Here is a 24,052-nt window from a genome sequence, read left to right as displayed (position 1 = left end):
TAGTAAAACGGGCTTAGTAACTCAGACCAGCTCAACAGAATTACTACTAGACGACAATACCAATACCGACCAGCTTGACACGATAGCTAATCGGTCGTGACAGTAAAGCAGGTACAATAACTCTGACTGGCACAACGACGTTACTGCTGGACAACAGAGCTACCATGGAGTGCAAGCCTCAAACCCACTTCAAAGAGTAAAAGAAAGAAAAGAGAACAGAAAGAAAGAGAGAAGAGAAGATGGAGAATGGAAATAAGAAAGGAAAATAAGAGAGAGAGCGAGGTGATGGAGTCAACAGTGAGAGAAGAAGAAGAGAATAATATAAGGATAGGGGAAAAAAGAAAAAGAAGACGAAGAGCATGAGAGAGGATAGAGGGGAAAAGAAAGAGGAAGAAGAAGAAGAGAGGGAAAATCAGGGAGAAGTAAGAGAGAGAAGGAAGAGGAAGAAAGACACAAACGATAATGAGATGGGGAGAGAGAAACTCAGACGACGATGAGATTTTGCTCTATGACAGGGGAGAAAGAGAGAGAAAGAACAGGCGGCGATAGGCTTCCATCGTTTGTGATAGAAGAAAGAGGAGAGAGAGAACACAGGCAGGGATGGGTTTCCATTGGTTGTGACAAAAATGAGGAGAAAGAGACACAGGGGGTGATGTGCTTTCGCCTGTGGTGATAGCAAGAAGAAGAGAGATAAGATGTAGGCGACGATGTGCTTCCACTGGCTGTGATATAAGGGAGGAAAAAGAGAGAAAGCACAGGCGGCGATGTGTTTCCGTCGGCTGTGACAGAACAGAGGAAAGAGAGAGGAAGCACAGGCAGTGATAGGCTTGCTCCGATTGTGATAGAAGAGGGGAAAGAGAGAGGAAGCATAGGCGGCGATAGGATTGCGTCGACTGTGACAAAAGAGAGAAGAGGTAAGTTTAACAGAGGCCTGGTCGACCACTCACGCTAAGACCCGATTCACTGTTCATGTCTCAGAAGCAGGAAGACGTCGCACCAGACGATGAGTCCACCATGAGTGAATGGAGAAAAGAGAGAAGTGCAGAGAAAGAGGAAAGTGATAAATTAGAGGAGGAAGAGAGAGAGAGAGATAGAGATGAAAGAAGGACAGAGAGATAGAGATGAGGGAGAAAAGAGGAGAGAAAAAGAGATAAAGATGAAGGAAAAAAGAGGACGAGAGAGAAAGAGAGATAGAGATGAGGGAGAAAAGAGGAGGATAGAGAAAGATAGATGAGGAGAAAAGAAAAGGAGAGTGAAAGTTACCTTACCGATTGGTACTGCCCCTTTTCTTCTCTCTCCTCTCTCTCTCTCCAAGACATACCCATGAACTTAAGCAAGAATTGAAATTTTATTGAATGATCGAAGGTTGAACCAAAGGTCCTTTACAATTAGGTTTAGCATGTTTATATGGAATTGGGCCAAAACATGGGTGTGCACCAAAAACTACCTAAATTGATGTTAATTACAATTTAATTGAATTAAAAGAAATTCTAAAAATGAATGCAAAATGATTGTTTTGCCCTTGCCTAACAATGTGTAGAATTCCAGTCCCTGCTGATGCCCTAGAACTTGTGTGATCTTCCATGACTGATCCGAGGTTGTTCTAATGCCCATTGGATAGAAAGATGATTGTTTTCTTGTAGGGCTTGGCATGCCGATTGATTTGATACCAACTTCTAGCCATGAATCATTTTTTTAAGCCATGATCATGCAACTTGAAATTTGGATGAATCTTGAAAACTTCGGATCAATAGTGCGCTCGTTCCTTAATGTTTTTCTTTGGTTTCTTCATTAGATCACACTAAGCATGCCACCACAATCGCATTGCAATGAAAGCAGCTCTATTTCGTGTTCGGACGAAGATTTCGTTGTCTTAGGTTTTTGATTGGAATCTTGAAATTTGGCAGCCGGAATTTACAGCAGCTTCGACACCTCCGTGTGTGAAATCCAAACATTCATTGTATGCGATGTTCGAACCATAGATAGCCTCAAACCTTATGCACATAATGTAATTAGTTTCACTCCAATCATGTACGTGAGGGTCATGATTTGGTTGCTCGAGTCAGGCGTGCTGCTGCTGAACTTTCTGCAACTTTCTTCATGGATGAGCAACTTCTCTCTAGCTTTTCTCTTTGTTTGGATGCCATTATGGAGTGTACCACATATCAAAACACTCGTCTTGACGAGACGAATACACTCACAAAATTTGAGCGTGATCTGACTCGGAACAAGTGAGACATGGGCCCCGAAAGTCACTACCTGTGACTGTGAAAATAGCCACCTTTAATGGTATTTTAGTGCAAGGAGGCCACACGGGAATAGTGTGCGGCTTACCCCTTTTTGGTATTTTACCCATAACTTTGTCCTGAAGTGCTCGATTATGCCAAAACTTAACCCCTAAGGGTTTTCAACCTTACCGGATCCAATGGTGGTGGACCCATAGCTGTTTGACACACTGAAAAATATAGTTCTAGTTATAGGGTTCATTTCAGGGTACTAGAGGCTGATTTTTCGAAATTGTTTCTTTGTGTGATGACTTGGAGAAAGGTTGTAAAGGGTTAGGGCAGGGGAAGGGTGTTTCTAGCGGGAACCTGAAGGGCATAAGGAAATAGACCATCGTTGGAGGTAGACCGTCATAGGAAGGCGAACGACCATAAATCCACACGTGTGAGGACATGTGTTAGGTCAGGATGTGGCGACAGTTGTCAGGCAGCGCACCGGGGCTTGAGGTGATGCGTGTGGTATGTAGTAGCACGTGTGGACGATTTGAACACAGCCGGTGCTAGATGTTTAGCAAACATAGTAGGCGCTAAGTACTGGCGAACGCAGCCGGTGCTGGACCTTTGAAGGTACAACCGGTGTTAGGCTTCTAAAAACGTAGCCGGCGATAGGCTTCTGAAAACATAGCTAGCGATTAACCTCTAAAAACGTTGTCGGAGCTAAGCTTTAAATGCACAACTGACGCTAGACCTTTGAAGACACAACCGAAGTTAAGCTTTTTAGAACACAGCAGGCACTTGACCAGTGCCTTAGTAATTTTCACTCGACAGTGAATCCTTGAGTCTTTTGTAATGACTGAATCCTCTTACCAAATTCTTGATATAAAGAACCTCCCAAGGGACGAAGAGGTCGGTACCAATGAATTTACCAGTAAGGCTTTAGTAAGGAGCGAGCCCATTTGGATGACAGAGCCAGTATCCAATCCAGAGTGGCCTCTCAGTGTCACTTTATCACTGACCCAGTTTGTTTTGAAGTCCCAGGGGACAATGATGACAATGTTAGTATCGAAGAAGGGGTGGTGCTCCATCATTGCATGCATAGGAACATAGCTTCTGGGGAGAACTTGCCCACCCTAGGAAAGTGAATAGTGCAAACAAAGGGATTAATGTGATTTGGCAAAGGCCTTCGAATACAGGGGTAGCACCAATATTTAAAGGGATACTCTTCCTGGACCATCAGGGTGTTGATGTTGCGCAGAAGCATTGTTGAACGTGCTTCTCTGCTAGCAGTGGTTCAGTGCTCAGCCAACTATTATGATCGGTACTCCAATACTGTCAAGGTACTGCTAGAGACATGGAGCAATGTTAGCAACACTTAGCTTCTTGGGCATGGGGTTGCAGGAATCTCCTTATTAGATTTTCATTTTATCAAGGGCCTTCTACTGATCGGGGCCCTGTATGACTAGTTCGTGCCCCAAAACTAAGTCATCTTTGGCAGCGCTAGCTTGGGGGAAGAGGAGCCACCTGCTAGTCTTGAAAATATTTTTGAGGTTTACTAATTGCTCCATGCCAAGTCTAGCAATGGTCAGGTAACCTTCATCGAATGGGTGAAATTCTTTTGTGGGGACTACCCTGAAGGTGGTCGAGGTACTCCAAGAGGGAAAGGGAAGGCAATCATAAAGGGGATGCGACCCTCTATCAATCCGAGACCAGCGACGACTGCGCCTTCTTGGTAGCATATTTGGCCTTATTTTTATGCAAGTCCATGCTCCTTGGGAGGGCAGATGACATTCGTCCAGGCACATTCTATGTGGCCTATGACATGGCAAGAGGGCGTGAGTATGCCCTTGCTCATCCAGTTTTGGCAATATATACAATGGATTGGGGGCCATCCCTCATGAAAAAGCTTACAAAGGCAAAGAGGGAGGGATTGGCCTTGTCGGAGGAGAAGCGTTTCCTGGGGACTTCAAGACTCCGTTCCCCATCCATTATGTATATGGGTGGCTAGGGGCCTATTTCCCTACCACCTATGTCAGGAGCCAGGGCATGGAGGATAACAGTTGCCCCTTCTTGATGAGGATTGGTGGCCAAAAGCTATCGTTCAGAGCCCAAGGAAAGCTCAGGGTTTGTTTGGGAATGACTCCTTAAATATGCGATGGGTCCCAATTCCGGTTGGGAGCTTCACCGACCGATCTTTTATTGACGAACTGGGGAAGGAGCTGTATGGCGCTCCTACGACTATTAGGGAGCTTATATTTATTCTGAACCCGCACAGTGCCAGATTGGAAGGGTATTTCCCTCACCGCGTCACCGTCAGCATGGGCTTGATCAGAACTGCCCCTTCTCTTTGTTTTTTGAAAAGCATTGGGGCAGAGCTATCATGGGGAAAATAAAAGAGCTTGGGACTTGGGACACTTTGAGAGTGCTGGTTGTGAGGGCACATATGGACCGCTTAGTCAACATGTCTAGAATGACAAAGATTAGCAAATATGTGTTACCTCATGTCGGTAGAAGGGTCTAGGTGATCGAGGCCTATGCAAACTGGTGGAGAATCACCAATCAAGGATACTGGGACGCTGATCACCCCTTAAAAGGGGAGAATGGTAACTGACATCAAGATACTAGATAGAGGAGACTGGTGGGTACTCCCACTCTTGGCGAGGTTTTTGTCTTGGGATATTCTTCGAATTGGCAGGCTTTAGGGATTCCTCACGAGATAGCGACCAATGACACTTCTTCGCAATTTCTTTCTATGAAGAAGAAAATTGGGAGTATCTTTGATAATCTTAGTTCCATCTTCCAATGGAGTGAGGGCCGAAAGGTCCTAGGCCATGAGGGGTGTCCCATTCAAGACTTGAATGCATTGATTGAGAGTGGTCCTCATAGTAGACTGGTTGCGGGTCCTTCTCAAGGAGGGAGTCCTGAAGTGGTTGCTCCTCCTCCGGCAGGGGGAAAGAAATCGAAATGCCCTACCCCTATAGGCACCAGTGTACTGGCTCGGGTTTGTGGGCATACTCGAAGACGTAGGGGTGCCAAACTCCTTGTAATTTTAGAATCAAGAGGTAGCTCTTCCTCTTTTGATTCTTTAACAGCTCCCCTTGTGTCACCTTCTGTGCTTTCTTCACCATCTTCTATCTCTCCTAAACTGTTTTCTTCTTCTTCAGATACTGAGGTAGACGACTCCGGCCCTTCTGAGCCCATTGTTATTGCCTCTGACAAGGAAATGACTCCGGAACTGAGGGAGGAGCCCTTAAGTTCAGGGGTAGTTCCTGAGTCAGATCAAGTTCCATCGGAGACCAACGAAGCTGAAGGCCTTGGACCGATTGCTCTAGGAAGGGAATCCGATGCTAATGTGGCCTCTATGCTTCAAGGTTTAGTGCCCCAACTGAGGCAAGGATGATGATTCAAGAGGAAGGGTCTATGGTTAATGATGCCCTTGAATATCAAGAGGCTGCTGCCCCAAAGCGCACAGATTGCGAAGATGATGGGGTTGAGCATTTTGTAGCCGAGGTTTTGGTTTTTGGTTGTTGAGGATGCATGCCAGATGGAAGGAACCATGGTTGAGGCTAAATCGGTAGTCGATGAAGGCCAAAGGGAAGAGGCAACTCCCGAATTTGCCCATACTGTCGTGACAGTTCAGGAGGGTGAGAAATAAGGGGAGAAGGCTTCTTTAGAGCATGCTAGGACAGAAGTGGTGGCCCCCATAGGTGAGGGTTAAGGGGACGAGGCTGGTGGTTAGGTGCCTCGATCTCACCTTCTGGATCCAGATGATCGGGCGGCACACGTCTCAGGTTTCAAAGAGACCTAAGACTTTTTGAGATTGCTCTCTCGAGAACCTCATTCGAGAACAAGGGTAGGTATTACCAACCGATGAGAAAGGAATTTAAGGTGGGTTCGAGACTTACTCGGGCTGACTTGTGTGGGTACCCTATTAGATCACGAAGAAAGCCCTCTGGTTAGGTTCCTCGATCTCGCCCTTCGGATCCTGAAGGATCAAGCGACGCACGTCTCGAGTTTCAGGGGAGACCCGAAACATTTATGAGATCACTCTCTTGAGAACCTCGTTCGAAAATGGGGGCATGTGCTATCAACTGGTGAGAGAGGAATTTTGAAGGTGGGTTTGGGACTCACTCGGGTTGACTCGCGTGGGCGCCCTCTTAGATCACGAAGAAAGCTGCCCAATACTAAAACTGGTTCGGAATTGCCTCCCTTGGCTCATGTTCTTCTTATTTTCTGCTTTTCTGCAATCACACATGTATATGGCAAATGTTATGGGACAAGTGGGTCAGACCTCACCCCTTTCCTCTCTGATGAATGTACACAAGCATGCGCATTCAAAAAGAAGAAAGAAATACAGGGGAAGAGAAGAGTTCAACCAAGCGAGAAGATTAGAGCAGTGACTAAGCTAGTTGATAATTGGCCTAACGTGGTAGCAAAACAAGCTTGGTAATGGAGACCGGCTCACAGAATCACCACTAAACGTTATTACCAATGTCGATCAGCTAAGCATGATGGTCGGTCAGTCGTGGCAATAAAGAGGGCCAAGTGATCTTGGCGCAACAACATTATGCTTAGACCACAGGCCTGCCATGAGATGTTAACCTCAATCCCTCTTGATCGAATGCAAGAGTAGCAGAGGAATGGTTAAAGAGATGAAGCGAATAGATAAAAGGAGAGAGAAGAAGGAAGAGGGGAGGGAGAAGAAGGGAGAGAAGATGCAGTCAGCGCTAGACATTACTGACTGTTTCAGGAGATGAGGAAGAGAGGAAGCTGTCGGCGTTAAGTCTCGCCAACTAACACAAGAGAGAGAGAAAACTAGTCGGCGCTAGGTCTCACCGACTGATAGAGGAAGAGAGAGAAAACTAATCGACACGAGATCTCACCAACTGACGGAGGAAGAGAGCGATAACCATCGATGCTAGGTCTTGCCCACTGACAAAGGAAGAGAGAGAAACTCAGTCGGTGCTAGGTCTCATCGATTGATAGAGGAAGAGAGAGAAAACCAATCGACGTGAGGTCTCACCTACTGATAGAGAAAGAGTGAAAATCAGTTGGTATTAGGTCTCATCAATTGAGAGAGGAAGAGAGAGAAACCCAATAGATGCTACGCCTCACCGACTGACAAAAGAAGAGAGAGAAAATCAGTCGGTGCTAAGTCTCACCGTCTGATAGAAAAAGAGAGAGAAAAGCAGTCTGCGCTAGGTCTCACCAACTGACAGAGGAAGAGAGAGAAAACTAGTCGATGCTACTCTTACTAATTAAGAGCGAAAGAGAGAGAAAACCAGTTGGCATTAGGTCACATCGACTGATAGAGGAAGATAAAGAAAGCCAGTCAGCGCTAGGTCACACCGACTAATAGAGGAAGAGAGAGAAAACTAGTAGACACTATGTCTCGTCGATTGATAAAAAAAGAGAGAGAAGAAGAATCGACACTAGGTCTCGTCCATTGACAAAGGAAGAGATAGAAGACCCAGTTGACATTAGGTCTCGTCGACTGATAGAGAGAGGGAGAGGAGACCAACCAGCCCTAAGCCTTGTTGGTTGCATTAAAAGGGGACAAATGGAGATAGAGATGAAGAGAGAAGAAAGAGAAAGAGAGAGAAAAGAGAGAGAGAAAGAGAGAGAGAAGAGGGAAAAGAAGGAGAGAGAGGGAGGAGAGAGAGAAAGAGAGAGAAAAGAGAGAGAGAAAGAGAGAGAGAAGAGGGAAAAGAAGGAGAGAGAAGAGGGAAAAGAAGGAGAGAAAGTTACCAGTTTGAAGGGTACCGATCTTTTTCTTCTCTCTCCTCTCTCTCTCCAAGATGTACTCACAGGCTCAAGCAAGGAATCGAAATTTTTATTCAATCTTCAAACCATCAATTGAAAGTCGAGGGGTCTGTTTAGAATGAGGCAATGCTTGTTTATATAGAATTGTACCCAAACATGGGTAGATTGATCAAAATTAGACCTAATTAAAATTAAGATTCAATTGAATTAAAAGCAATTCTAAAAATGGGTACAAAAGGACTATTTTGCCCCTGCCTAACAATGTGTAGATTTCAAAAACAGTCCCTACTGCTGCCCGAGAACTTGCGTGATCTTTCATGGCTGACCCTGGGCTGCTCTGATGCCCATTTGATTGAAAATTATTATTTTCTTGTAGGACTCGACATGACGATCGTTTTGATACCAACTTCGAGCCATGATCACCAGACTTGAAATTTGTGTGAATCTTTGAAATTTTAGATCAGTGTGCTTGTTCCTTGATTTTTTCTATAATTTTTTTGTCATAGTGCACTAAGCATGTCGTCACGATCTTGTGGCAACAAATGGGACGTAATTTGGAGCTTGGACGAAGATTTCATGACTTTTGAGTTTTGGCTGAAATCTAGAATCTGACGGCCGAAATTTTAGTTATTTCATCGAATTCGTGCATGAAATTGGACCGTTCATCATGTACGGGGTTCGGACCAATGATAGTCCTGGACCATACACACACAATGGAATTGATTTTGCATTGATCCGTTGCGCGAGAGTTGTGATTTGATCCATCGAGCGAGGTGTGTCGCTGATGAATTTTCTACAATTTCTTCACGGATCGGCAACTTCTCTCTAGCTTTTCTCCCTACTCGGAGATCTTCTCGGGGCGTGCCACATATCGAATTGTTCGTCTTGATGAGACAAATACGCTCACCAAATTTGGGAGCGATCCAACTTAAAATGAGTGAGTTATGGGCCCCAAAAATGACTGCCTGTGATTGTAAAAATAGGCACCTTTAATGGTGTTCTGGTGTTGTGAGGCCACACGAGAATAGTGTGTGGCCCCTCTTGATTTAATGTTTTTCTCATATCTTTGTCATGTAGTGTCCGATTAAGCCGAAACTTGGTCCATAAGGGTTTTTGACCGTACCAGATCTAATGGTGGTGGTCCTACAATGGTTTGAGACACCAAAAATATTGCTCTAGTTGTAGGGTTTGTTTCAGGGTGCAAGAGGCCATTGTTCCAAAACATGTTCCTTTGTGTTCATTGTCTTAGACATGTCGAAATGCGACAAAACTTGGCAGGTGGTCTTTTGGAGTGTTGGTGACAATCTTTACTAATTCTAGTTCCACTGTGAGACTATCAAGAATTTCACTGTTTTGTAGGCTTTATTGACCTGCTTCCTACCAAGGACCAATGTGCTGAAAAATACATTCAAACAGCTTGCCCCACCTAATGTTTTGCTTCAAGAGAAGCAAGAAGGAAAATCATTTAGAAATTTTCCTTCGGATTTTACTTTTTTCCTTTCTAGCCACAAGACCACGTGAATGTCGAGGAGATTTACGTAATTGTGTAACTAGGCTGCTCTGACGTTGGGATGCATTGTTCGTGGATCCGTTCATGGAGAATTTAGGGGGAGAAGAGACTTTTTGGAGGGATCTTGTTAAAGTCCTCACCCTCGTGCAGACTGTTTGTGATTCTGAGTCTGAGGATTTTGTACAGACCTCGTAAGTCAGAATCGGGCCCATCTGGCAATTGAGTGCCATGGCGAAGGGCATTGTTCCCATTTGGTCTGGGTTCATTGATTTTCCTTGGTAGGCATTGTTTTCTGCTACACCAAGTTTGCTCTTGACGTTCAGAGTACCACTTTGGGTCTCGACAACCGGGTCCAGTTGGGGGCAGTGTTAGCTGATACCGAAGGTTTGGGCCTGTCGATTAGGCGAGCTGAAGTCTCTTACAGGATCTCCCCTTGCTTTTTCAGTTTATTGTCTTTGTAATGTTTGTTTCTTAGAGTGTAATTGTGACCTCGTGAGAATAATGTTCTTCCTCATGAGACTTGTCTTACCATCTTGGCGAGTCTTCTGTCTTTCAAGTCCTTTTGCAATTGGACTCAGACTATCTGAATCTTTTCCTTGAAGCTAATTTTTTTGGGATCTTGATTTTCATGTCACCCAAGATTTTCTTCTTTTGAGTGAGGATTGAAGCCGTCTGTTGAGGCGAGTGTTGTACCAACCTGTTTATTGTGATCTTGAGAAGTGGCACCGTAGAGACGGTTTCACCAACTTATTTTTATGGTCTTTTACCCATGACCTTCTGGTCATGTCCACCCATTTTTTTTTTATTCTTGCTCACGATGCCTTTTCGGGTGTTCACCGTGCTCAGTTTTTTTTATTCACGGAACTCTTTTACTCATGGTTTCATGACTATACCCGCCCATCATTTTTACTCATTACGTGTTTAAGGTCACACCTCCGGGACCTGTGCAAAACAGTTTAACGTCATGCGGACTGGATGTGCACTATGGTTTAAGGTCATACAGCCGGACCATGATGGTGATGGATAACAGTCTGTGAAGGCCATGTAGTGAGTATGGTGGTGGTTTGGATCACTTAGGGAGATGGCTCGGGGCTTCCTATGAGAGATGGATGATGTATGAAATGTTAGTGGACAATGGTGACCCACTAACTTACAACGGGTATGGATGGCGGGATGGTTAGCTGTTTTGTGAGCATGGGTGAGACTCACTGGGGAATGAGGTACGGTGATGAAATGAATGGACACACAAAGGAGGTAATGAAGGTGGTGCATACACACATCAGATAGGTTAGGAAAGGCATGCGTGAAAGTGCACATAAAGGCATGTGCGTGTATGTGAGGGTGAGTTTATGGTCATGCCTCTGTGACCTGGGCAAAGCAGTTTATCGTCATGCCAGCAGGACGTGCACTATGGTTTAAGGTCATACAACTTGACTATGGTTGCTGAACCTTTTAACGTTATGCTACTAGGACGGGTGCTATGGTTTAAGGTCACACAAGTAGACCATGGTTATGTAGTTTAAAGTCATACGACTTGGACCATGCATTTTAAGGTCGTGCAACTAGACCTTCGCTACAGTTTAAAGTCATATAGTTTGGACCATGGTGCTGTGGTGTTTAAGGTCATGCAGCACGGACCACCGCTACAGATTAAGGTCATATAGTTTGAACTATGGTGCTATGCAGTTTAAGGTCATGCAGCACGGGCCACCACCACAGTTTAAGGTCATGTAGTTTGGGTCGTGTCGTTTAGGGTCGTGCGTCTAAACTTAGGATGTGCAGTTTAGGGTCATGCAGCACTGATCAAGGCTGTGCAGTTTAGGGTCATGCAGCAGGGACCGACGCTGTGCAGTTTAGGGTCATGCAGCACTGACCGAGGCTATGCAGTTTAAGGTCGTGTAGCATTGACCGAGGCTGTGTAATTTAGGGTCGGGCAGTACGGACCGAGGCTGAGCAGTTTAGGGTCATGCAGCATCGCAGCACGGACCGAGGTTGTGTAGTTTTTGGTAATGCAGCATGGGTCGACGCTGTGCAGTTTAGGGTCGTGCAGCACGGACCAAGGCTATGTAGTTTAAGGTCGTGCAGCACGGACCGAGGCTGTGTAGTTTAGGGTCGTGCAGCACGGACCAAGGCTATGAAGTTTAGGGTCGCATAGCACAGACTGAGGCTGTGCAGTTTAGGGTCACGCGGTAAGGACCGAGGCTATGCAGTTTAAGGTCGTGCAGCACGGACCAAGGCTATGCAGTTTAGGGTTGTGCAACATGGATCGAGGCTGTGCAGTTTAAGGTCGTGCAGCACGGACCGAGGCGGTGTAGTTTAAGGTTGTGCAACATGGTTCGAGGCTGTGCAGTTTAGAGTCGTACAGCATGGACTGAGGCTGTGAAATTTAGGATCGTGCAACATGGACAGAGGCTATGTATTTTAGAGTCATGCAGCACGGACCGAGGCTGTGCAGTTTAGGGTTGTGTAGCACGGACCGAGGCTGTGTAGTTTAGGGTCGTGCAGCACGGACCAAGGCTATGAAGTTTAGGGTCGCATAGCACAGACTGAGGCTGCACAGTTTAGGGTCGCGTGGCAAGGACCGAGGCTGTGCAGTTTAGGGTCGTGCAGCACTGACCGAGGCTATGCAGTTTAAGATCGTGCAACATGGATCGAGGCTGTGCAGTTTAGAGTCGTGCAGCATGGACTGATGCTGTGCAATTTAGGATCGTGCAACATGGACAGAGGCTGTGCAGTTTTAGGGTCGTGCAGCACAGACCGAGGCTGTGCAGTTTAGGGTTATGTAACACGGACCGAGGCTGTGTAGTTTAGGGTGATGCAGCACAGAATCGAGGCTGTGCAGTTTAGGGTCATGTAGAACAGACCGAGGCTGTGCAGTTTTGGATCGTGCAGCACGTAACTAGGCTGTGTAGTTTAGGGTCTTACAGCACGGACAGAGGCACTACAATTTAGGGTCGTGCAACATGAATCGAGGCTGTGCAGTTTAGGGTCGTGCAGCACGGACCGAGGCTGTGTAGTTTAGGGCCGTGCAATATGGACAGAGGCTGTGCAGTTTAGGGTTGCGCAGCATGGACCGAGGCTGGGTCGCCATGTAGGTGGAGCTCCATGGGGAATTGGTCTTTGGATGGTGATCCAACTCCCTGAGGATAAAATGGTTAAGGCCATTCACAAACTGAAGTCTTAGATGGAAATGGTGACCTGATGAAGGCTGGTCAATAGAGGTAGATTTCACTAGGGTTTAAAGGAGGTAGGCATACTCTTTGGATAATTGGTTTATGAAGATAACTCGACTCCCTGGGGATAAGATAGCTTGGTGTGAAACAGACTCATCGGGAATTGAAGAGGTAAGAGTGACCCTAACCCCACTAGGGATAATGGGCTGCAGTGTTGGTGTGATTCCTACTAAGGGATGAGGGACAACTCCTGACTTCATTTGGAAAGTCACAGTTTGGGTGCAACCTCCCGTGTGTAACTCCATTGGGGATGACACATAATGGCTTGGGTGCAACGTCACTAAGGATAGTGGTAGGGCATACACTGCTTGAAATACGGCTGGTGCCATGTGTAGCGCTAATGGTCTATTGCAAATATTCAACCGGCGCTGAGTTCTCAACATAACCGGCGCTGGGCTGTTAAAGATCGACTCGTGATGTTATCTGAAGTCAACAGACGCTGAGTTAACCTGCACTGGGGTTGTTTCTGGAAACACATCCGATGTTAAGTCAACCGGCGCTAGGGTTGTATTTGGGAACTCACCTGGCTCTAAGTCAACCGGCGATAGGGTTGTATTTGGAAACTCACCTGGCTCTAAGTCAACCGACGATAGAGTTGTATTTGGAAACTCACCCAGCGTTCAGTCAACCGGCACTAGGGCCGTCTTGAAATTTACACTTGGCGCTAAGTCAATCGACGTTGGGGATGAGAGTTACCTCGGGCCTCGGGGCGAGGCTCGACCCGATTCGTCGTTGCTTGGCTTCCCTTAGATGCAACTGGAATTTTGAGTTTGCGAGGGGCATTTGAGGGCAGCCTAGTCTATATAAAGGGGTAAAATCCGATTTTCCCTTATTTTCCACCAATGATAAAAACTTATGCAACAGTTTTCTTTAACAGTGACGAGAGGGTGTGACCAGTTGAAGTTCCGACAAGCCTAAGAGTTTTACAGGGAAGATTCTTTGGCAAACAGCAAGATTCCGACAAGGGTCTTGCAGAGAAAACCTTCGGTGTGTGGACTTTGCCCAGAATTGGCGAAGTTGCAGAGAGAGTAGCTGGGAGAGGAGAATCCTCCTGGAAGTTTTTTATGAAAGAGAGGAAATTTCGAATGCAGTTTTCCTTTCTGGTAGGGATTTTTAGGGGTTTCCCGACGATTGTGGAAGTTTTTCGACACTGCTCTTGGTGTTGCAAAAGTTTTCGATAACTTAAGGGAAGTTTGCAAGAGTTTTTCGGTGAGGTTCTGGTGACACTCAGGCCAAAAACATGGGCAGGAAAGTTCTTCAGTGGGTTTTCAGCCGTATAGGAAAAGTTTCGGTGGGAGACGAACGATAGCAAGAGGTGGGCCGTACGATTGTAGGAGGTGAGCCGTCATGAGAAAGACATACAATTGGTGACAGTTTGGCCTTCATCCTTGGAAATCGTGCCAGTATCAACAACTCGTGCGTGAGGTAGCACCGAAAGACATGGAGATGGTTGTCAGTCAATGTAGTTAAGTTGGCATTGGGTACTTGAGAAGCTCAATCGACACTGAGTGTTTGTCAAACTCACCCGGCGATAAGTGTTTGAGAGGATCAACATCGCTGTTCCAGTGCATTCGCAGTTTTTGGGAGTGAACCACTAAGTTCCTTTGCAATGGCTGGTTCTTCTTACCAAATACCTGATGTGAAGATGCTCCCAAGGGAAGAAGAGATCGGTGCCCGTGATTTTACGGGTGAAGTTTTATCAAGGGGTGAACCCATTTAGCTTACTCAGCCAGCGTGCGAACCAGAACGATCACTTGGTGTTACATTCATTACTGAACCCGTATGCTTTGAAGTGCAGGAGGGCAATGATGGCAACATCTATATTGAAGAAGGGATGACACTTCTTCATTGTATGCATCAGAACATAACTTCCGGGGAGAACTTGCCCACCTTGGGGAAGCGAATGGTCTAGGCTAAGGGGTTACTTAGGTGGTCGGCAAAAGGCCTTCGGATTCAAGGAGAGCACAAATATTTGAAGGGATACACTTCTTGGACTGCCAAGGTATTGGCTTCGTATGGAAGCACTTGAGTGTGCTTCATTATTAGCAGCGGCTCAGTGTTCAGGTAGCTACTGCGACCGTTGCTCCAATACAGTAAAGGTATTGCTGGAGACGTGGACCCATGTAAGTAATACTTGGCTTCTTGGTTATGGTGAAGCGAGAATCTCTTTACTAGACCTTCACTTCATTGGAGGTCTCCCGATGATCGGGTTATGTATGACAAGTTTGTGCCCCTAAACTGAGTAATCTTTGGTGGTGTTAACTTTGGGGGTGAAGAGCAACCGACCAGTCTTCCAAAGATCTTCGAGGCCTATCAGTCGATTGTAGGCCAATTTACCAATGGTAGGGTGACCTCTACAGAATGAATGAAATTCTTTTGTGCGGATTATCCTGAGGGCGGTCAGGGTACTCAGAAGGGGAAAGGGAAGGCAGTTGTGAAAGAGACACCTCCCATATATCAACTCGAGATCGGCAATGACTGTGTCTTCTTGGCCGCCTACTTGGCCTTATTCTTGGGCAAATTCGTGTTCCTTGGCTGAGGGGACGACATTTGTCTAGGGGTATTATACCTGGCATGCGACATTGTTAAAGAGTGTGATTATGCCCTTGCTCAACCAGTCCTGTGCAACATATACCATGGCTTGGGGGCTATCTCTCGTGGAAAAACCTATAAGGGTAAAGAGGGAGGGAACAACATTGTAGGAGGAGAAGCTTTTCCTGGAGATTTTAAAACTCTGTTCCCTGTGCATTATGTCTACCGGTGGCTGGGGGCTTATTTCCCTGAAACCTACGTCAAGCATCAGTGCTCAAGAAATAAATTGTGGCCCTTCTTGATGAAGATTGCGAACCAGAGGGCTATCTTCCATACCCCAGGGGAGGCCCAGGGTCTGTTCGGGAATGATTCTTTGAACATGAGGAGAGTCCCTTTTTTGGTCGGGAGCTTCACCGACCGTGCTTTCATTGATGAATTGAGGAAGGAACTGGATGGTGCCCCAACAAGGATTAAGGAACTCATGTTCATGCTGAGCATCAGAGGGGGAGTCTTACCTTATCGGACTCCACATAGCGCCCTACTGGAGGGGTATTTCCCCCACCTCTTCGCTTGTCAGCAAGGGCTTGACTAAGGCTGCCCCTTCGTGGTATTCTTCGAGAAGCACCGGAGTAAGGTGTATAAGGACAGGGCGGAATAGTTTTGAACTTTTCGAGAGTGTTGGCTGCCGGAGCATATACGGACTGCTTGGTCTATGTGTCTTGAAATGACAGAGACCAGCAAATATGTACTTCCTCACTTTGGTAGGAGAGTTCGAACAACCAGGGCATACGTGAACTAGTGGAGGGTCACCAGTAAGGGCTATTGGAATAAGGATCACGTTTAGAAAGGGGTGAATGATAACTGGCTCGAGGACGCCCGGCAAAGGAGGTTGGTGGATGCTGTTGCTCCCGACACGGTGTTTGGCTTAGATTATCCCTCTAATTGATAGAGGAAGAGAGAAAACCAATCGACACGAGGTCTCACCAACTGACAGAGGAAGAGAGAGAAAACCAGTCGGTGCTAGGTCTCATCGATGGATAGAGGAAGAGAAAAACTCAGTCGACGTTAGGTCTTGTTGATTGACAGAGGAAGAGAGAGAAAACCAATCGACACGAGGTCTCACTGACTGACAGAGGAAGATAAAGAAAACCAGTCGATGTTAGATCTTGCCAATTGAGAGAGAAAGAGAGAGAAACCTAGTCGGCATTAGGTCTAATCGACTGATAAAGGAGGAGAGAGAAAATCAATCGACGTTAAGTCTCGTCGACTGATAGAGGAAGAGAGAGAAAACCAGTCGACTCTAAGTCTCACTGACTGACAGAGGAAGAGATCATTGATTAACAGAGGAAGAGAGAGAAACTTAGTCGGTGTTAGGTCACGTCGATTGACAGAGGAAGAGGGAGAAACCATGTCCATGCTAGGTCACACCGGCTGACAGAGGAAGTGAGAGAAAACTAGTCAGCATTAGGTCTCACTTATTAATAGAAGATCACTGAGTAACAAAGGAAGAGAGAGGGGACTAATCAGCGAGATCTCGCCGACTGACAGAGAGAGAGAGGAGACCAATCAGCGTTAAGCCTCACCATTTACATCAGAAGGGGACAAATGGAGAGAGAAAAGAAAGAGAAAGATAGAGAGAAAAGAGAGAGAGAAAGAGAGAGAGAAGAGAGAGAAAATAAGGAGAGAGAGGGAGGAGAGAGGAAGTTACCTACCTATAGGGTACCAGCCTTTTTCTTCTCTCTCCTCTCTCTCTCTCTTCAAGACGTTCTCCCAGGCTTAAGCAAGAAATCGAAATTTTATTCAATCTTTAAACCATTAACTAAAGGCCGAGGGGTCTATTTACAATGAGGCAGTGCCTGTTTATATTGAATTGTGCCCAAACATGGGTGGATTGATCAAAATTAGACCTAATTTTTGAAAATTATGATTTAATTGAATTAAAAGAAATTCTAAAAATGGGTACAAAAGGATTGTTTAGGCCCTGCCTAACAATGTGTAAAATTTCAGAACAGTTCCTGCTGCTGCACGAGAACTTGCGTGATCTCTCGTGGTTGACCCGGGGTTGCTTTAATGCCCATTTGATCGAAAGATTATAGTTTTCTTATAGGGCTCGACATGGCAATCGTTTTGATACCAACTTCAAGTTGTGAATCATGTTTTCGAGCCATGATCACGAGACTTGAAATTTATTTGAATCTTGGAAATTTAGGATTGATAGTGCACTCGTTCCTTGATGCTTTTTTATAGTGCTTTCATCGTATGCACTACGCATGCCATCATGATTGCGTGGCAATAAACGGGACGCGATTTGGAGTTCGGACGAAGATTTCCCGACTTCTGAGTTTTTGTCGAAATCTAGAATCTGGAGGCCAGAATTTCAGTTGCTTCGTCGACTTTGTGCATGAAATCTGATTGTCCATTATGTACGAGGTTAGACTAATGATAGCCCTGGAAGTTACACACACAATGGCATCTGTTTTGCATTGTTCTGTTGCGTGAGCGTCGTGATTTGGTCCATCAAGCGAGTCGTGTCACTGCTGAATTTTTTGCAATTTCTTCACGGAGCGGTAACTTCTCTCTAGCTTTTCTCCCTCCTCGGACATCGTCTCGGCGAGTGTCACTTATTGAATTGTTTGTCTTGATGAGACGAATACTCTCACCAAATTTGGGAGCTATCCAACTTGGAACGAGTGAGTTATGAGCCTCAAAAGTCACTGCTTGTGACTGTAAAAACAACTGGTGTTTTGGTGTAGTGAGGCCACAGGGGAATAGTGTGCGACCCCTCCCGTTTCAATGTTTTGCTCATATCTCTCTTTTGTAGTGTCCAATTAAGCTGAAACTTGGCCCGTAAGGGTTTTTAACCGTGCCAGATGTAATGGTAGTGGTCTTGTAGTGATTTGAGACACCAAAAATGTAGTTCCAGTTGTAGGGTCTGTTTCAGGGTGCTGGAGGCCATTTTTTTGAAAACTGTTCCTTTGTGTTCACTACCTTAGACCAGAATGCGATGAAACTTGGTAGGTGGTATTTCATAGTGCTGATGATGATGGTGACCAATTTTGGTACAATTCTGAGGCTGTCAGGAATTTTCACTGTTTTGTAAGCTTTATTGACCTGCTTCCTACTAGGGACCAAGGTGCTGAAAAATATGTTCAAACACCCTCAATAATAAAACTGGTTCGAAATCGCCTCCCTTGACTTGTATGCTCCTGTTTTCTGCAATCACACACATATGGAAAATATTATACGTCAGGTGGGTCAAAGACCTCACCTTTTCCTCTTCGGTGAACGTACATAAGCATGCACAATCAAAAGAACAAGAGAAAAATGATAGAAGGAAATGGGGGAGAGAAGAATTTGACTAGGCGTGGAGATTAGCACAGTGACTAAACTTATGAGTAATTGACCTGATGTGGTAGCAAAGCAGGCTCGGTAACTCAGATCGGCTTAACAGGATTACTGCTAAACATCAATATCGATACTGATTAGCTAGACACGATGGTTAGTTCTAGCACAACAACATTACGGCAAGATGATATGACTACCATAAAAGGGCTAATCTCAACCCCTCTTAATCAAACGAAGGAATACCAGAATGAAAGTTCATAAAGAAAGAATAAGAAGTAAGATAAGAGAATAAGAGAACAGAAAGAAGGAGGGGGAAGTGAAAGAAAGAAGGAGAAGAATATGAGAGAAGAGTAAAACACAGACGATGCTAGACGGTGCTAGGCGTCGCTGGCTATATTAGGCAAAGACAAGGAAGAAGACACAGTCGACACTGAGCATCGTCAGCTGTATCAGACAAAGAAGAGATAGAAAATGCAGTCGGCACTAGGCTTCGTCGAGTGTATTAGACAGAGAAGAGAGAGAAGATGCAGTCGGTGCTAGGCTTCACCGAGTGTGTTAGATGAAAAAGAGAGAGAAGATACAGTCGGCACTAGGCTTCATTGATAGAAAGGGAAGATACCGTAGCCATTAAGCTTCATAGACTGTGTTAGACAGAGAAGAAACAAAAGATACAGTCGGCACTAGGCTTCACCAACTGTATCTGACAAAGAAGAAAGAGAGGATGCAGTCCGCGCTAGGCTTCACCGACTGTGTCAAAAGAAGAGATATAAAGAAGATATATAGAGATATAAGATACAGTCAATGCTATGCTTCACCAACTATCAGACAGAGAAGATACAGTCGGTGATGCGCTTTGCCAATTGTGTCAGATAGAGGAGAAAGAGAAGATACAGTCGGTGCTAGGCTTTGCCAACTATGTCAAAAGAACAAGAGAGAACATATGCAGTCAGCGTTAAGCTTCACCAACTATGTCAGACGAAGAAGAAAGAGAAGATACATTCGACCCTAAGCTTCACCAACTGTGTCAAAAGAAGAAGAGAGAGCAGATGCAGTCAGCGCTAGGCTTCACCAACTGTGTTAGACAAGGAGCAGAGAGAGATAAAAATGAGAAGAAGAGAGAGACAGAGATAGAGATGAGAAAAAGAGAGAGAAAGAGAGATATAGAGTAGAAAAGGGGAGGAGGGGAGAAAGAGAGATAAAGACGAGAAGAAGAGAGAGAAAGAGAGATAAATATGAGAAGAAGAGAGATAAAGAGAGATAGAGATGAGAAGAGGGAGGAGAGAGAAAGTTACCTTATTGAAAGGTATCGACCCTTTTTTGCTCTCTCCTCTCTCTCTCTCCAAGACGCACACAGAAGCTTAAGAAAAAGTGAATTCTTTATTAATTGATTGAAGAATGAACCGAAGCCCTTTACAATTTAGCTTTTCATGCTTATATAGAATTGGGCTAAAACATGAGTGTACACCAAAAAACTACCTAGAATTGAAGATAATTATAATTTAATTGAATTAAAAGAAATTCTAAAAATGAGTGCAAAAGGATTTTTTTTCCCTTGCCTAACAATGTGTGAAATTCTAGAATAGTCCCTGCTGCTGCCCTAGAACTTGTGTGATCTTCCATGATTGAACGGGGTTGTTTTGATACCTGTTTGATCGAAAGATGATTATTTTCTTGTGGGGCTCGGCATGGCCATCGATTTGTTACCAACTTTGAACCATGAATCATTGGTTTTAAGCCATGATCATGAGACTTGAATTTTTGATGAATCTTGAAAACTTTGGATCGATTGTGTGTTTGTTCCTTGATGTTTCTTTGTTATTTCTTCGCTGAATCACACTAAGCATGCTCTCACGGTCACATTGCAATAAATGCAGCTTGATTTTGTGTTCGGATGATGATTTTGTCGCCTTGAGGTTTTGGCCGGAATCTTGAAATCTGACGACCCAAATTTATGGTAGCTTTGGCTCCTTTGTGTGGGAAATCCAACCATTCATCGTACATGGGGTTCGCACCAAAGATGGCCATAGACCTTACGTACATAATGCAATTAGTTTCGTGCAGATCGGGTATGTGAGCGTCGTGATTTGGCCTCCGGAGTGGGGGGTGCTACTACTGAATTTTTTGCAACTTTCTTCACGGATCAAAAATTTCTCTCTAGTTTTTTTCCCTGCTTGGGCATCGTCATGGGGTGTATCACATATCAAATCCCTCGTCTTGATGAGACGAACATGCTCATCAAATTTGAGTGTGATCCGACTTGAAACGAATGAGATATAGGCCCTAGAATGTCACTGCCCGTGACTACAAGAACATCCTCCTTTCATGGTGTTTTTAGTGCAGGGCGGCCACATGAGAATAGTGTGCGGCCTACTCCTTTTCTGTTTACCTATAACTTTGTTCTAGAGTACCTGATTAAGCCAACACGTGACCCATAGGGGTTTTCGACCGTGCCAGATTTAATGGTGGTGGTCCCACAGCAATTTGACACACCAAAAATATAGTTCTAGGTATAGGGTCTATTTTAGGGTATTGGAAGTCAATTTTTTCGAATTGTTTCTTTATGTTCACTGCCTTAGACATGTCTGATCGTGGTGGAACTTGGCAGGTGGCCTTCTGAAGTGATGATAAAGATCTTAACCAATTCTTGGACAATTTTGAGACTATCAAGATTTCCACTTATTTTGTAGGCTTTATTGACTTGCTTCCTCTTTATTTCGCATCGGGGATCGAGGTGCTGAAAAATGCGTTCAAACAGCTTGCCCCACCAAATGATACACTTCGAGAGAAGTGAGAAGGACAATATTTGGAAAAATTCATTCGGCTTTATTACTTTTTTCTTCCTAGCCACAAGACCGCGTGAATGTCTAGGAGATTCACGTGATGGTGCAACCAGGATGCTCAGACGTAGGGATGCATTGTTCGCGAGTCCATCCGTGGAGACTTTAGGGGGAGAAGAGACTTTTTTGAGCGATCTTATCGAAGTCCTCACCCTTGTGTGGACTATTTATAATTCTGAAGTTAACAATTTTGTACGGACCTCGTCAGTCAGAATCAGGCCCATCGGGCACTTGAGTGCCATGAAGGGCATTGTTCCCATTCAGTCTGGGTTTGTTTATATCCTCTAGTGTTGAGCCACATTTCAAGGATTATGCGAATGGTATGCTGAAGGGCCTTATGGAGGCGCTGTCTGCTTTATGCATCAGTCATTCCTTGACGAGTAGGGTACCTTAGTTTATCGAGATGACTTGCTTTGGGTACAACCACCCCTACCCACTACTTTGTAGCTACGATAATTATCTGATTGCCGCTCCAAAGTCATGACTAAGCAGTTATTCCTTGGCTAGTAGGGTACCTCAGTTATCGAGATGACCAGCTTAGATTATAACCACCCCTACCCACTGCTTTGTAGCTACTACAATCATCCGATTGCCGCTCCAAAGTCATGGTTGACTCAGCCTTCTTAGGGCATCTCCAGCATCTTGGAGTGCGTTTCATGACCTCATGGGAAAGATGTTCTTCTTCATGAGACTTGTTTTTTCGTCTTGGTGAATCTTCTGTCTTTCGAGTCCTTTTTGTAACAGGACTTAGGCTGTCAGAATATTTTCCATGAAGCTCGTATTTTTGGTGTCGTAGTGCTGTGATACCAAGGATTTTTCTTTTTGAGTGAGGGCTGAAGCCACCTGTTGAGGCGAGTGTTGCATCAACCTGTTTATCAGTCCAAGCATCATTTATGAATTTCACTTGAACTTGGGAAGCAGAGTTGTAGAGACAGTTTTTGCCAACTTCTTTTTATTTGGGGCTCTTTGACTCATGGCCTTTCGGCCATGTCCACTCTTATTCTTCCATTTTTTACTCATGCTACCCTTTTGGGTTTTCACCGTGCCCCGGTTTTCATTCGCGGAACTCTTTTACTCATGGTTTCATGACCATGCCCATTCGTCATTTTTACTCATGACGTTCCCTTATTACAGCATACACCATGCCTGTTATTTAATTTTTAGGCGTGTTTAAGGCCATGCCTTTGAGACATGTGCAAAGCCTTTTAATGTCATGCGGTCAAGACATGCACTACAGTTTAAGGTCATACAGCTGGACGATAATGGAGTTGGATGGCAGTCTGTAGAGGCCATGGAGTGAGTATGGTAATAGTTTTAGGTCACTTTTGAGGAGATGGCACGAGGCTACCTATGAAAGATGGATGATTTATGGATGGAATATGGAATGTGGTGATCCACTATCTTACGATGAGTCTAGGTGGCGAGATGGTTCGCTGTATTTGTGAGTGAAAGTGAGACTCACTGGGGGAATGATGGAGAATAATGGAATGAATAAGCTCACTGAGGAGGTAGTAAAGGTGGTGCACGCACATGATCTGGTCGGTTAGGGAAGACGTAGGTGAAGATGCACATAAAAAGGTGTGTGAGCGTATGTGGGGGCGAGTTTAAAGTCATGCCTCCTGCACCTATACAAAGCAATTTATCGTCATGCGATCAGGACGTAAACTATGGTTTAGGGTCATATAGCTTGGACCGTGATTATGCAGTTCAGAGTCATGCAACTAGAACCATGCAGTTTAAGGTCATGCAACTAGACCTCCGCGACAGTTTTCTAGGTCATATAGTTTGGACCGCAATGCGAAGCCTTTTAATGTCATGTGACCAGGATGTGTACTATGGTTTAAAGTCATATAGCTTAGCCCGTGCAGCTAGACCTCTGCCACAGTTTATGGTCGTATAGTTTGGACCATGCAGTTTAAGGACGTGAAATTAGATCAGATGGAGGGTTAGCAGTCAACCTTATTCCAAAGAGGATCCTTACTAGATTGAGATTAGGGTCTGAAGATCTTACTCCGACCCATGTCCTAGTTCAAGGGTTCAAACAGTCAGGAAAGAAGTCAGCAAGCACAATTCGTCTTCGTCTTAAGATCAGTGAGCTGAACGATTATGCTCAGTTTCATGTAATCGGCACCGACACTTCCTACAACATTATCCTCGGTCGGTCGTGGCTCCATGACCAGGGAAAGGTTCCTTCAATTAGGCCACCATTTGAGTCTCCTCCTCCATCGACACAGTTTCAAACTCAATGGTGCCAATGAGTTCTGACAAATCCGCAACCAAAGAAGTCTCCATGGCCCTTCTCAGAATCATCTCCTTCTCAAGTTCATCGAATTCCTTCCTTAATATTCGCATCTCCTCTCTTATTTCAACCATCCTCTTGAAGTAAACTAGGCCCTCCTTCTTGAGATCGAGCTAACTGGCAGTCATGGTCGCCCTCTTCTCAGTGCAGGAATATATTCCCTCGCGACGACGCGAGATCGACGCCTCCAAAGAAGCTAGCCTCCTAGTTTTTGCCTCATGACGCAGTCTTCCCGCCCGCCAGCTCTCCAACTCACTTAGGGTAGCATCAAAATGAGAAAGGACATTTGGTGCACTCTCAACAACAGTGGTCGC

The sequence above is a fragment of the Amborella trichopoda genome, chromosome 2 (genome assembly GCF_054954075.1).
Source record: "Amborella trichopoda isolate Santa Cruz 75 chromosome 2, AtrichopodaSantaCruz75HAP2 v2.0, whole genome shotgun sequence".
Classification (NCBI taxonomy): Eukaryota; Viridiplantae; Streptophyta; class Magnoliopsida; order Amborellales; family Amborellaceae; genus Amborella; species Amborella trichopoda.
Note: the sequence above shows the minus strand (reverse complement) of the source record.